The sequence below is a fragment of the Bubalus kerabau genome, chromosome 20 (assembly GCF_029407905.1).
Source record: "Bubalus kerabau isolate K-KA32 ecotype Philippines breed swamp buffalo chromosome 20, PCC_UOA_SB_1v2, whole genome shotgun sequence".
NCBI lineage: Eukaryota > Metazoa > Chordata > Mammalia > Artiodactyla > Bovidae > Bubalus > Bubalus kerabau.
In genome coordinates this window covers 59,983,470-59,997,683 of record NC_073643.1, presented here as the reverse complement: position 1 = coordinate 59,997,683, position 14,214 = coordinate 59,983,470, and positions in this window count along the sequence as shown.

Sequence of the window (14,214 nt, the reverse complement as noted above, 5' to 3'; positions counted from 1 at the left end):
AAGCCTTCCCCCCACCCTCCCCCCACCCCCCACCGTGTGCAGACAATGGGCAGTTTCTGGTTTTCGCGCCCCTGGGCCAGGCTGCACAAGCAAGTCTGTACGACCCCCCAGCCTGTGTGTCTGCTGCAGTCGTGAGGTCCCTGACCGGCCAGGCCTGCCCCGCACAGCTGGGCCTTTCCCTTGCTTTCCATCCTTCGCTCTTTCCGTGGCTCTTTGCGCGGTTGTTCTGCTCTGCTTTAGAAAGTCTAGAAGCCTTACCTATCCCATGGCTCCCGCCCCACTTCAGGGCTCTGATGGGAAACACCGTCGAGGGTGAGAAGAGGGACAGGTAGGCTTGTCCCTGAAGCTTCCACCCCGATCGGCGCCAGCCAGCTGGGGCAAAGCCGCTCCATCTAGTTTTAGATGGATTTCTTTTCCTGCAGATGTGGAGTTTGTCAGCTGCGGAACCACGTCTGAAGGCCCTTCTCTCTCCATGTTCTAGATCCAGGGACCCTGAGGTCCAGGCAGAGGGGCTTGGAGGGCAAGGCCCTGCCCGGAGCAGGGTGTTGGGGGCGGGATGTTTGGGGGCAGCAGTTGACACTCTCTTTCCCCAGGGTGGGGGGCCCCGCATCGGGGGCCTGGAGCCCCGTCCCTCAGCCTAATCCCGTTTTCTGCTCAGCTGAACAGCGGAGAAGGCTTAGTTCTCGTCCCATTTTAATGCAAAGGAGGCTGCCAGGCCTGGCTTGTTCTGAGCCCGGTGACAGTGGCCGTGAATGGGGACCCCAGTAACCGGGGCAGAAGTGTGACAGGGCCCTCCATCATGGCATTGTCCGACAGCCGGGACGTTACGGCTGCTCCCAGCGCCTCCGGGGGCGGGCCGGGGGCCTCCGCCGGGTATGCTAAGCAGACAGGGGCCACCCGGCCTGGCCCGGTCAGTACTTCCATTGTGTCAGGAGCTCGGACCTGAACAATTCAGACGGCCCCCCAGCTGCTGCCCCCCTTCCGCCCTCCTCCTGACGTGAGGCCCGGACGTGCGGGTGTGGGTAGAGGGGCTCCCAGACTGCCGCCCTTGGAGCGGCCACTGCCGCTGCTGGGAGCCAGGGCGGGCACCCCCCTCTGGGGCTCGGCAGCAACACTCGCCCCCAAGAGGAGCATTTCCGAGTGCTCGCCGGGAGCACCTGCTAGGCGGGCCCTGCCCTGAGCCCCACGGTGACCCCAGGTCCGGTGACCCGGGCTGGACCCGGCACTGCCTCCAGCTTGCGATGGTCACACTGCAGGCCAAGTCACCAGGCCTCGGGGGGCCCAGGAGGCGTGGTGGGAGGCTGCAGGGAGCAAGGAGGGCAGCGCTGTCTGGCAGAAAGGGGGTGCAGGCCAGGCGTCTCATGATGCGTGTGACTTCCATGCAGCCACAGTAAAAGAAAGGAAAGGGAAACAGGTGAAATGAATTTCAGGAGTACAGTTCATGAGACTTGCCAGAAATCTCACCTCAGCACATAACCTCTATTGGAAATACTATTAACGAGACATTGTGTTTATGAAACACACTGGGCCTTTGAAATCTGGTGAGTGTCAGACCCCTGCACCGCACGTCTCAGTCCTCTTGTATCTGCCGAGAGTCCACATGTGGCTGGTGGCTGTTGTGCTGGGTGGCTCAGCTCCGCAGGGTGTCAGTGGGCACGCCCACCCTCCCCGGTGACCCTGGGCAGCCGCAGCTCCTGTCCCGCCCCTCTGGGGGGCTGGGTGGGGGCGCTGGGGTAGTGCAGGTCGGGGTGGACTAGATGGGTATCTCCCAAGCCAGGCAGCAGTCCTTTTGCTGGACCTGCCTTCACTGCACCCATTTTACAGATGTGGAAACAGAGGCCCATTCACACAGAGACGCGGAGGGAGGGCGCAGCTGAGCCACTCTCTGACCTGTCCCTCGTCGACATTTAGCTAGGAGAGACCTCCCCACTCCAGTCTGTTCAAAGATCTGCAAAGCTCCTTCACTTACCAAGTGAAAATGCTATTACTGCCCCCGGAGTGGGGGAAGCTGGGATGAGGGGCAGCTGGGTGGGGCGGCCTCTGGTACATGTGTGCTGAGCAGCTGTAGGGAAGTCACTGCCCTCCTCATACAGCGTCTGGCGGGCACGTCCAGGGTCTCTGCACCCACAGCAGGAAAGCAGACACTTGCAAGCTTTGAAGGGCGGTTCCCAGGCCAAGGGTGGGAGGGCAGAGGGGGTGGGTGTGGACACAGCGCCCCTCTCCTTCCCCCTCACCAGACCCCATTGATCACAGGAGGCTCCCATCCTCAGAACCACAGGCTCGCCTGCTCAGCCAGTGCATTTGTGACGGGACACCTTCCAGGGCCAGAGCGGGCACAGCTGGTACAGACCACAGACTGAGTTATGCAGCCGCCAGACATGGGGCGGAGGGGGCGAGCCTGGAGGAGGTGATGGGGGCTGGGACACGCAGGTGTGGGATGCCCCCGCCCTCTGCCTCCCTGCCCCTCTTCTCCCCGATGCCCCAGCCTCTGAGCCTCCCCCCAGCCCCCATCCACCACCACTTAGATGGGCCAAGCAGCTCCATTATGCGGAACTGGCGACTGAGGCCCGGAGGAGGGAAGGGGCTTGTCCAGGGGTCACAGAATAAGTGACCTCTAGAGTCCGGGACCCTTTCTCCTGGTCCAGAGGTGCCTGGGGACCCTCCTAGCAGCCTGAGTCACACGCTGTCGCCCACCTGCTCCAGCACTTGGGAGGGTCAGCCTCAAGGCTCTCAAATCTGCCCTGTCCCTGGCCTTGGATTTGCTCTGCCTGCCGGAGGCGGCAGGGCACATTGCTTCACCTTTATGTGCTCCGTGATGCTAACCCAGTTGCTTCCCGCTGAGTCTGTTTCCTCATCTGTAACGTGGAGAGTGAATTTTACAGCTGGTTTCTGGAGAAGGAAATGGCAACCCCCACTCCAGTATTCTTGCCTGGGAAATCCAACGGACAGAGGAGCCTGGCGGGCTACAGTCCATGGAGTTGCAAGAGTTGGACACGACTTAGCAACTAAACCAACACGAAGCAGCTGGGGACCACGTGAGAAAGACCATTAGAGCCTCAGCCCTCAGGACACGCTTGTCTGACCCTCGACCCTGGGCATCCTAGATCCTGGCCTAAGCGGGAAGAACTGGGGGATAGTGAGGGGTTCCACGCTAACCTCATCCAGGGAGACCTTCAAGGACAGGACACGCAGGCATGGGTGAGATCACCTGGACACAGACATGGAGAGAGCAGGGAGGATGGGCTCATAGTTGGACCGACTTGAACTCGGGTCCTATTAATCAAGGTCAATACCTAGAAGAAGGGAAGTGAAGTTGTGCTTAGGCTGCCCAGCCCCTCCTGGCTCCTGTGCCTGGAGCTGGGTGAGAGGAGCCAACCAGGTTTGGGAGGCGACTGCACACACTATTCAGTGAGTGAGGCTAGGGAGATGCCCAGCTCCGTCTGAGTCTCTGCCGGCTGCCCCGGGTAGGGGAGGAGGTGGGGCTGTGCGCCCAGAGGGCCAGGCAGGGCTCCAGTGGCCAGAGCACAGAGTTGGGCTCCCGCTTGGTGTGGGGGCTCGTGTCCTCCCAGGCAGGCTTGGCAGGATGGAGCGGGCTGACGCGTAGAGGGGGAAGCGCCACGTTCAAGGAGCCTCATGTGGAGGCTGATGGATGCAAAAGTGGGCTCTGGTGTTGAGTGGGGGGCGGGACTCTGGGGTCCACAGGGCCCCTCCTGCTCAGAGATGTAGGCCTCCAGCGGGGAACAATGTTCCCAGGGAGCAGTGGGAACCACCACTGATTACAAATTGCTCTGTGATTTTTCTCCCGTTACCAGGGCGACAGCAGGCTGAGCATCTTAAGCAGCAGCGGGATGCAGCCGGATCTTTTAAAGCCATAGATGGTTCCCCTTCGGGCTCCACACATCCTTGCTCCACCCCTCACCCTCCCTTCCCCTTGCAGCTCCAGTTCTCCTTAACACTGTTCCCTCCCTTCCTTCCTCTTTCCTTCCCCCTCTCTCTCCCTCCCACCAACGCTGTGCTCACACGAGGGGTCATACCTGCTCCCCACTCACCTTCACATGCTGTGCCTCGTCCCTGCTATCGTCTCACCTTCACACGCTGAGCCTCGCCCCTGCTCCCCTCTCACCTTCACACGCTGAGCCTCGTCCCTGCTCCCCTCTCACCTTCACACGCTGAGCCTCGTCCCTGCTCCCCTCTAACCTTCACACGCTGTGCCACGTCCCTGCTCCCTTCTCACCTTCACACGCTGAGCCTCGCCCGTGCTCCCCTCTCACCTTCACACGCTGGGCCTCGTCCCTGCTCCCCTTTCACCTTCACACGCTGAGCCATGTCCCTGCGGTCCAGGGCTTCTTGCTCTCAGATCCTCTGGGCCTCAGTTTCTGCATCTGTAGAATGGGAAGGGCGCGTGCCTGGGTACTGCCTACCCCATCTTCACAGGGTCACATCCACTCACCCTGCAATTCCCGGGCCAGTGCCCCCTCCTGCAGGAACTCTCTGGAGGGCTCCAGGCTGCAGCAAAACCCTCCTTGACTCATTCATGTTCACACGTGTGTTCTTTAACCTGTGCCGTTTTGTGCGGTAGCCACTGGCCCACGTGTGGCTACTGAGTCCTTCACAGGTGGCCGGTACTGTGTTTTAAGACAATATTGGGGATATATTGGGTTAAACAACATATATTATTAGAGTTGCTCGCATTGGCTTCTTTTCACTTTTAGAAAATTTTAAGCCAGCTGAGTGGTTTGCATTGTGTTTCTGCTGCAAATGGCGTTAACGGGGTAAGCACGGAGCAATGGCAATGGTGGCAGCTGCTGTGGACGGAGGTGGGGCTCGTTTCACCCGGACGGAGCCCCGTGACGCCATGTCCATGCTGCCTGTCTGACCACCAGGGGAAGAGGCGCGGAGGAGGAAGGTGCTGTCCGACAGCACCCTGCTGGGCGGCTGTGCTAGGGCCCCGTCTTGGTGAGCGTGGGCCGGGGTGTGTGTCCTTCAAACAGAGCCCACAGATGCGGGGCTTTAAGGCAGAGAGCGGGTGGCTTCAGAGCCGATGGGGCTGAGCGGGCGCTGCAGGGTATTGGTCGGTAGCAAGCCCAGTGGCCGCCCCTGGGGCGTCAGGGTGTGGGAAGTGCTAAGACGGTCCTCCCAGAGCCTGGAGCCCCTCGCCCGCCTCATCGCCCCAAACCTCTGGCATCATCACCTTGTCCGAGTGGACCTAACACCCAGGTCCCACCTGCTGCAATTCATGAGCCCACATGTGTGCGGCCTCGTAGCGGCTTCTGTGACTCCCTCATCTGTGAGCTTGGTATATTCAGGCTTGTGTATCTGGCACACATATACTCATGGATGGTAGCCCGGCAGGCTCCTCTGTCCATGGATGTGTGTGTGTGTGTGTGTGTGTGTGTGTGGCTTCCCGGTAGCTCAGTGGAATTGTCCAGGCCAGAATACGGGAGTAGGTTGCCATTTCCTCCTCCAGTGATTCTTCCTGATCCAGGGATCGAACCCACGTATCCTGTAGCTTCTGCATTGGCAGGCAGATTCTTTACCCCTGAGCTGCCTGGGAAGCCATAGTCACACACGCACATACCTGTATCCACTGTGTGCACACATGCACACGCGTCTACATGTAAGCACACAGACAGCACCTGTGCGTGTACACACACACACGTGTGCTTCACATAGTGGGCATGCAGATACGTATCACATGTACGCATCTGTGTATGTAAACTGGTGTGGTTAGGCATCTTCAGTTTGTAAAAACTGTTAGAAAATGCCAGTTGGATGCCAGGGTGAGGCGGCTTGACGGGGATGGAGGGGGGAACGCTTTCTGTAGCCTCCAGGGCGTACGTGGATCACTGTGTGCCCAGCAGGCGTCTAGCACGGTGCCCGCAGCCCCCGGACGACATGTTCCGTAAGTGGATGAACACGCTTGCAAGACAGGGGCCCTGAACCCAGGACTCTGCATCATCTCTGTGGCCAGCGCCTGGCCTGAGCGCCAGGCCCGGCTCCTGGCAGCATGCTCGTGGGCAGGCATGTGTGTGCGGGCAGGTCGTGCGCCCCTTGGACCCCCAGCTTGGCCGTCGCTCGCTCTGTGCAGACAGCTGGGCTGGCCCTTCTACATTGACCCCTGCAGACCGCCTGGCGGCCCTGCTCCAGGCCCTGGGGAGGCTCCCACAGCCTCCCAGCCACTGGGCGGAGGGTGAGCGGGGCTCCCTACCCCTCCCGCAGGCTGGCAGCAGGGCAGGGGGGCACTGCATCCACCAGGGCCTGTGGCTCCTGCCCGGCCACCCACTGCTCCTCCGGGCACTGGTTCCAGCTTTTCCGAGCCTCAGGCCTCAGAGGTAACATCTCCCCGCCTGCACCCCCATATCTTCCTGGATTCTCTGGCCGGCGCCTCTGAAACGATGTGAATCACCCACCCACGGGGTTGCCCGTTCCCCGCCAGGACCCTGTCCGACACACCAGGCAAGTCCTCCTGCATAGCTGAGTCTCGGTTTCTGTGAAATGGGCGTACTCACAGGCACCACACCCTGCTGAACAGGTTAAGGCAGAGAATCCCAGTGGCGTGGCCAGCCCATCGCCCGCTCCTGGCAGATGGCTCTTGTTTAACTGGGCTGCAGGGGGCAGGCGGAGAGGGCTCCACCGCGGTCAACAGCTTTGACTCTGGAGCTGGACGGTCTGGACTGCGATCACATCTCGGCCATGTGGCAGCTGTGTGACCTTGGGCCAGTGACTCAGCCTCTCTGAGCCTCGCCTGTAAATCAGGAGTGGTAGTTACTAGAGCACCTTACACATGAGGACTCTGCACGCTCACCAGCAGGGCTGTCCCTGCCCTTCCCGAGTGGCCACAGATGCCCACGTGTGCGGGGGAGAGGCTGAGCGCCCGTGGTCTGCAGGGAGCAGCAGGCACCCCCCCCCACCCCCAGCATTTGCAGAGTGGAAGCTGACAACCCCGACACGCAGGGCCTCGTCCGCCTCTCCGGTTACCCACCTCGACTTCCTCTGCCATGTGGCTGGCGGGTGGACGTGGCCAAGCGCTCCTGGAGGCTGCATGTGGGTCCTCTCTTCTCGGACGGAGGGGTGTCAGGCCCAGGGGCTCTGTGGCCTCAGGGTATGCGCCCTTCTGGGGTGTGTGGGGGGTCACTCCATCTGCCCCTGGGGACACACAGGGCCTTCCGCCGGGCCAGCAGCATCACGGCCCCTCTCAGGGCAGGCACCCCCCACCCCACCCAACCCCGGCCGTGTAACCAGAGCCGCAGCGCGGGGAGCCCGGCCTGGGCCGGATCGCACAGGTATCAGCTCACCGCCTGGGTCCCGTTTCCCTTCACACGAGGGCAGCTAACAATGGCCGACAGTCCCCACGGGGGGCCCGGCTCCCCGCCTAGGGAGAGGCCCCGGTGAGCTATCGGGCCACACGATCTCGCCCCTCGGAGAGGCTGCCCTCCCCTGCCGACAGGGCGCACAAACAGGGCCTTCAGCGGCTGCCAGCGCCCGGGGAGCGGCCGGAACTGGCCCCCGTGCCAGCCAGGCCGCGCGGCTGCCTCTTCCCCTCTGTGGGAACCTGCCCCCCTACACCTGGGCCTGGGTTTCACCCCATGAAAGCACTTTGTTCCCGGGCCTGGATGAAACTGGGCCCTGCCGGGCGAGGGGCTGCCCCGCCTCCGCCCACAGAGCCCTCTGCGCCCCGAGGGCCCTCAGACCCTGGCCGGCTGAGGCAGCATGTCCAGGAGGCAGGCAGGGTCGGGGGTGGGGGTACTGCTGGGCGAGGGGGGCGAGGCTGCTGTCACCTCAGGTGGCCTTAATTTTGTCTCTTTCCTGCCCCCCTGGACGCCGGACTCCTTTGCTCTAGAAGTTTCTCTGCAGCGGCGCACGGGAGGCCGGGACTCGTGGTGCAGCAGGGCAGGCCCAGGCCTTCCTGGGGAAGCCGGGAGCCTTTCTGACCCTCGCGGAGCCCTCTCGACTCTTCACCTGCGGGTCCGAGCTGATGGCGGCCGCTGGCCCGGTTGCCGCAGGCTGTGGTTCTCCGCAGCACAAGCCTGCAGTGGTGACCTGAGGCCGGGCAGAACTGTAGCCAGGTGTGAGGGGTCCCCACGGGGACACGCAGAGGCCAGGCTCCCCTGAGACCTTCCCAGCCACACCTTTCAGGGGCTAACCCTGAAGACGCCCGGTTGCAGGCTGAGACTCGGGGTTCTTTTTTTTTCAATATCTGTTTGTCTGCACAGGTCTTCATTGCGGCACGTGGGGTCTTGGGTCTTGGCTGCATTATCTTCTACGTTGTGGCACGCGAACTCTTAGTTGCGGCATGCGGACTCTAGTTCCCTGAGTGGGGATTGAACCAGGCCCCCCCACCGCGTGGGGAGCATGGAATCTTGGCCACTGAGCCACTAGGGAAGTCCCGGGACTTGGGGCTCTTGAGGGAATTCAGCCCACGCAGTGGCCTGTCCCCCAAAAAGAACAGGCTGTGGGTCTGGGTGGGCCAGGTGCTGGGCGAGCCGGACTGTCCATGCAGTAGCCACTTGCCCTGTGTGGCAACTCACATTTGAGAAAGATGAAATACTGTCTTCTCCATCGCACTGGCCGCGTCTCACGCGCTCCTGCCCAGGCGTGGCCGTGGCTGCCACACTGCTCCACGTGGAATTGTCTCTGGGTGGCGCGGCCGTCGAGCCCGGGTGCAGTGGACTAACACACACTTGCTGGGCACCTGCTGTGTGCCAGGCCCCACCCTGGCTGTCTGCAAACCCGCGGGTCAGAGGCGCCCTCTGAGCCTCGCTGCTCACTCTCCCCACGTGCCTGTGTGCGGCGTGCACACTGCTGGCACCAGAGAGAGCAGGGTCCCGGCCAAGCTCACAGCACACGGCAGAGGCACGTGGGGTAACACAGCCCTGAGGGTGATGATCCCCAAGGGAGGTGCAGGCCGGGTGCTGGGAGCTGGTGTGGAGGAGTCCCCCCAACCCTGAACTGGGGCAAGGGATGTTTCTGTTTCTCTGCCCCGAAATGTGCAGGCTGGGCTGAAAGTGAGTGTCAGGGTTTCAGGTCTGAGGTGAGCACCCACGACTCCCACCACCAGTGTTCTGTGGACCCGAGATGTGCTCTGTGCACCAGGGACGGGGCGGCCACTACCTCCTCTTTAGCAAGACGCAGCCCAGCCTGTTCATGGCTGTGGCAGGCGGGATAACGGCCCCCCAAATCACCTGTGTCCTGATACCTGGAGCCTGAGTGTGTTAACCTCGAGTGGCAGAAGGGCTTTGAATACGTGGATAAATCTAGGGTCTTGAGATGGGGGATGAGCCTCAGTTGCACAGATGGCCCTGATGTGATCATCATGGCTTCATGAGGAAGGCAGGGGGTGAGGGGCTCTGAAGACAGAGGAAGGGGCCAGGCCGCCAGGAGCTGAAAAAGGCAAAGGCATGGGTCCTCCTCTCAGAGGCCCCAGAAGGGACCAACCCAGCCGGCACCTGCCTCCAGCCCAGGGAAAGTGACTGCAGACTTCTGACCTACAGACCTGGAAGCGGGTAAGTCTCCACTCAGTCTGTGGTCGTTTGTTACAGCAGCAAGAGGAGTCTCATACACTAGCGTAGTGGCCAGCGTCACGGGTTTCAGCGCTTGGTCAGCATCACGGGTTTCAGCGCTTGGTCAGCGTCACGGGTTCCAGCGCTGGACGGAAACAGCTGTGAGTCCCAGCTGCTACCATTTCTAAGTGTGTACTCTCAGGCAAACGGCTCCATTTCTCTGTGCCTCAGTTTACCTTAGCTGGAAAATGGGTCTCCTAATGATTCCCACCTAATAGGGTTCAGTGCAAGCAGGTTATTCAGAAAATGCTCCCTATTGGCATCATCGTCAGAATCTCTTGAAAGGCAGCGTGTGGTTTGTGATGGTGTGGTATCCAGAACAGGACCCTCTGGGCTGTAGAAGTACTCTGTCTTGCCTCAATGTGTTTATCCGTAGAATTGCAGTAGTGACGGGATACTGTGAAGATTAAACGAAATGCTCTGCATACCTCACTAGCATAGTGCCCGGCCCCTGGCAAGCATTTTGTCGTTCAGTCTCCAAGCCATGTCCGATTCTTTGCAACCCCACGGGCTGCAGCACGCCAGGCTCCTCTGTCTTCCATCATCTCCCGGAGTTCTCTCAAATTGATGTCCATTGAGTCAGTGAAACGATCCCCTTCATGGATCACAGCCTTGTCGTGGTGAAGGGGCCGGTGTAACTCAATGAAGCTAGGAGCCATGCCATGCAGGGCCACCTAGGACGGACAGGTCGTAGTGAGGAGTTCTGACACAACATGGTCCACTGCAGGAGAAAGTGACCACCCACTCCAGTATCCTTGACTGGAGAAGCCCATGAACAGTAGGAAAAGGCAAACAGATACGACACTGGAAGATGAAGCTCCCCCACCCACCCCCAGCCCAGGTCGGCAGGTGTTCCGTGGTAAGCATTTAACCAATGCTAATTATTACTATGGGTTTCCCTTATAGCTCAGTTGGTAAAGAATCTGCCTGCAATGCAGGAGACTCAGGTTCGATTCCTGGGTCAGGAAGATCCCCCGGAGAAGGAAATAATAATTATTATTATTGATGTCATTGGCTACCCGGCCCCAGTGCCCCATCCTGGGAGCCCTGCAGGCCAGGCTGAGCATGTAGCCAGAAGACTGCCCGCGGTGCCCAGCCTGGGGGGCAGGCAGGTCGGGGCCGCGCTGGCTGGCTGGGCCTGGCTCTCTGCATCTCCGCTTGCTCTGCACCCACGCCCCTCAAACTGTCCAAACACAGGCTGGGCACCCCAAGAGGACCCCCAAGCAGCAGCCCTGAGAAAGGCTGGCATCCGCAGCGTGCCCTGTTTGCTCTCTCGCAGCCCCCGGAGCCCCCTTCCCTCTGCGTGTTTGCTGAGCTTCCTGGCAGCTGTCGGCTGTGCAGGGCTGGCCACCTGGTGGACCCGGGCCCCGGAGCTCAGTCCTTGACCTTAGCTCCCAGACTCATCTCTTCTCCCCCTGGCTGTGGAGAGTCATTGAGGAGCGGCCAAAGCCAGCATTGCTGAGCGCCCCCTGTGAGCCTGACCCCCTTCGCCACGGCCCACGGAGGTCGGTTCCTCAAACCTTCCCTGGGACACTTTGAGCTGGTACCTTCTCTCCCCATCGACCAGCCAGGAAACCAAGGCACGGAGCCACCAGGTAGAGCCCCAAGTTCTCACCACTCCTGTGGGTTAGGTCTGATCTCCAGGAACCTTGGCCCAAAGCCGCCTGCTCTGTGTGGTCCCCTCTGAAGCTGTCACATAGAATCAGGGGCTCAGAATCACGTGATGGAGCATTTTAAAGCAGAGTTGGATACAGGAAACCAAAGGCAGAAATTCTCAATGGCACTATGAGATCTTAGAGGGAAATCAGAGATCCTTTACTGTCAGACTCCTTATGTCTCACTGCCAGGAGCCCCTGAATGTCCCGGGGTCCCCCACCTGTTCAGTCCTTCCTAGGAGGCTGGGAAAGACTGAAGGCAAACAGAGAAGGGGGTGGCAGAGCCGGAGACGGTTGGGTGGCATCACCGATGCAATGGACATGAATTTGAGCAAGCTCCGGGAGTTGGTGGTGGACAGGGAAGCCCGGCGTGCTGCAGTCCATGGGGTCCCAGAGTCGGACACAACTGAGCCACTGAACAGCAGCAAACACGGGTGCACCTCCTTGCCCGGGCCCAGCATGGGGCTCTCTCACCCCCCTAGCCCGCACATCCTCCTCGAAGCCCCCTTCCCACTTGTCTGCATAAATTAGCACCCCCGCCTCAGAGCATCTGGTGACAACCAGTGCCGTGATTCTGCAAGGCCTGCTGTTCTGTTGATTTCACGGCCGTCCCAGGGCGGGGGGCGGAGGAGCGTCAACTCCAGGTGGCGGCGGCTCTGGTTCCCTCAGCAGACAGCCCCCTCCCTGCCTTCACACCGTGGCTGTGAAGGGACCTCACGCAGGTCTCATCTGGGGGGTGGGGGTGGCTTAAAAATCCCTTGAATTCCTCCAACAAAGGGAAGCTCACTTCCTCAAGGGCTCTCCAGGGCTGAGCCAGAGTCATCCTGGGGGAAGACCACCCCGCTTCTGGTGGTCCCATCAGAATGGAAAAGCCACTACCGTTTGACCCAGAACCCCCACTTTTAGGAGGCAGGAAAGCTATGACCAACCTAGACAGTGTGTTAGAAAAGCAGAGATATCACTTTGCCGGCAAAAGTCCATCTGGTCAAAGCTGTGTTTTTTCCAGTAGTCATGTGCTGGAATGTGAGAGTTGGACCATAAAGAAGGCTGAGCACCGAAGAACGTATGCTTTGGAACTCTGGTGCTGGAGAAGACTCTAGAGAGTCCCTTGGACCGTAAGGAGATCACTTCTTTTCACAGAGGCTGCCCCCTGCTTCATGCAACTGAGGCCAACTCCTTGCTTTTCCTGAGTCTGCAGAAGCCTCATGGTGAGGCAGGCGGGGGCAGCCTCTGTGGGCAGGAACTGGCCCAGAGGGAGCGACAGGCCGAGTCCTCAGGGTGGGGATGAACGTGGCAGGTGAAACCAGCCTGGAAGCCCCAGCTTAGGCAGGCTGCAGGCCGGTCAGGAGAGGTGGGCTGCAGCAGAAGCCCGGTCCTGGGGCCCCTCTGGCCACAGTAAAGAGTTTGAATTTATTCCAGTTTGATGACAAACCATCACAGTGGCTGAAGGAAGGAGCCCGAGGAGCAGGCAGGGGTGAGAATGCAGTGCGGCCTGTCCCAGCAGGGAGAGCCAAGCGCAGCCAACCACCCGAGTCCAGGCGCCCCGCGAACGTGGGGCTCCTGCCTGCTTCCTAAGGAGACAATGCCTTGGAGCAGGGAGGTTGGTCAGGCCAGCGTCTCAGGAGGGTTTTCTCAGGTGGTAGCCACAGTAGAAACAGAGCCATGGGTGTAAGCAAGCCATTCACAGCAGAGACGGAAAAGGCCCAGATGGGCAAACTCACTGGTGACCAGGGAAGCCCAGGTCTCGCCTGCATCCACTAGACTGGGGCAGGTGAGGATGTGGGCGTGAGGGCCCCCTGGTGCCCTGAGTGGGAACAGTAGCTGGTGGGGCCACCTCCAGGGCTCAGCAATTCTGCTCCTGGAACTGGTCCCCAGACTTGCTCTCAGGTCCCTGTGAAGCCCCCGTCCTGCAGTGCTCTCTGGGGCAGTGAGCTCACAGACACATGCACTTGACCTCAGGATTGCACTGCAGAAAGAATCTCTCTTGTTGTGCCCATTGTACTGCCGAGAAGACTGAGGCTCAGCAGGTCGGAGCCCTGGTGCCCAAGGCACTGAGTGTCAGGAGCTAAGGTCTGACCCTGAGGCAGCTGTCGTGTGTCTTCAGTTCCTGACCCAGTTCCCATCACAGGGGCGGCTTCTGCATGGACGGTGGCTGAGAAACGGGCAGGAGGTGGGCGTGCGGGCTGCACTCTGACCGTCATCAGGAGAAGGGCGCGGCAGAGGATGAGATGGTTGGGTGGCATCACCAACACAATGGACATGAGTTCGAGCAAGCTCCAGGAGTTGGTGGTGGACAGGGAAGCCTGGCGTGCTGCAGTCCATGGGGTCGCAAAGAGTCGGCCATGATGGAGCGAGGGAACAGGATCCCTGCATGAGTCCGGGCTCTGCCACTCAGCAGCCGTACGACTTCAGACTGGCCGCCCCTTTGCTTGGCATCCTCCAGTTTCCCATCTATGAGATGGCACAGGGCACCCACCTCAGAGGCCTTAGTGAGGTTTCCTGGGCCAACCCCTGACACAACTCTTTCTTCTCCTCCTCCCCACTCCCCAGGCACATGGGAGAACTCTCCCATCGCCACTGAAAATTCAGTAAGGAAGGCTTCTCAGAGGGGCGGGAGTCATGGAAACTGGTTTGCAGAAGCTGAATCCAGGCCTTCACCCCAGCCGCCATCCCTCCGTTGGCAGATAGTCCAGCAGGGCTGCTGGACTCTACCTGAGCAGTGCTGCCTATCAGGGGCCAGGGGTCCTGGGTGCTCTGGATGGAAGAGCCAAGGTAGGGGAAAGGCAGACTCCCCAGGGGGGTGGGGACAAGCCTGCACCCGGGCCTGGGCGTGTGTTGAGGGGTTCATAGCAACCAGGCGCCCAGCCCTTTTCTGAGCACCAGAGCCACACCCATGTGACTGCCTGAGCAAAGACCCTTGAACTTGGCACCCTAGCTCAGCCTGGGCCCAAACCGAGCAGAGAGGCCAGGCGCTGATCTGCCAGCCTTCCTCGGGGTCA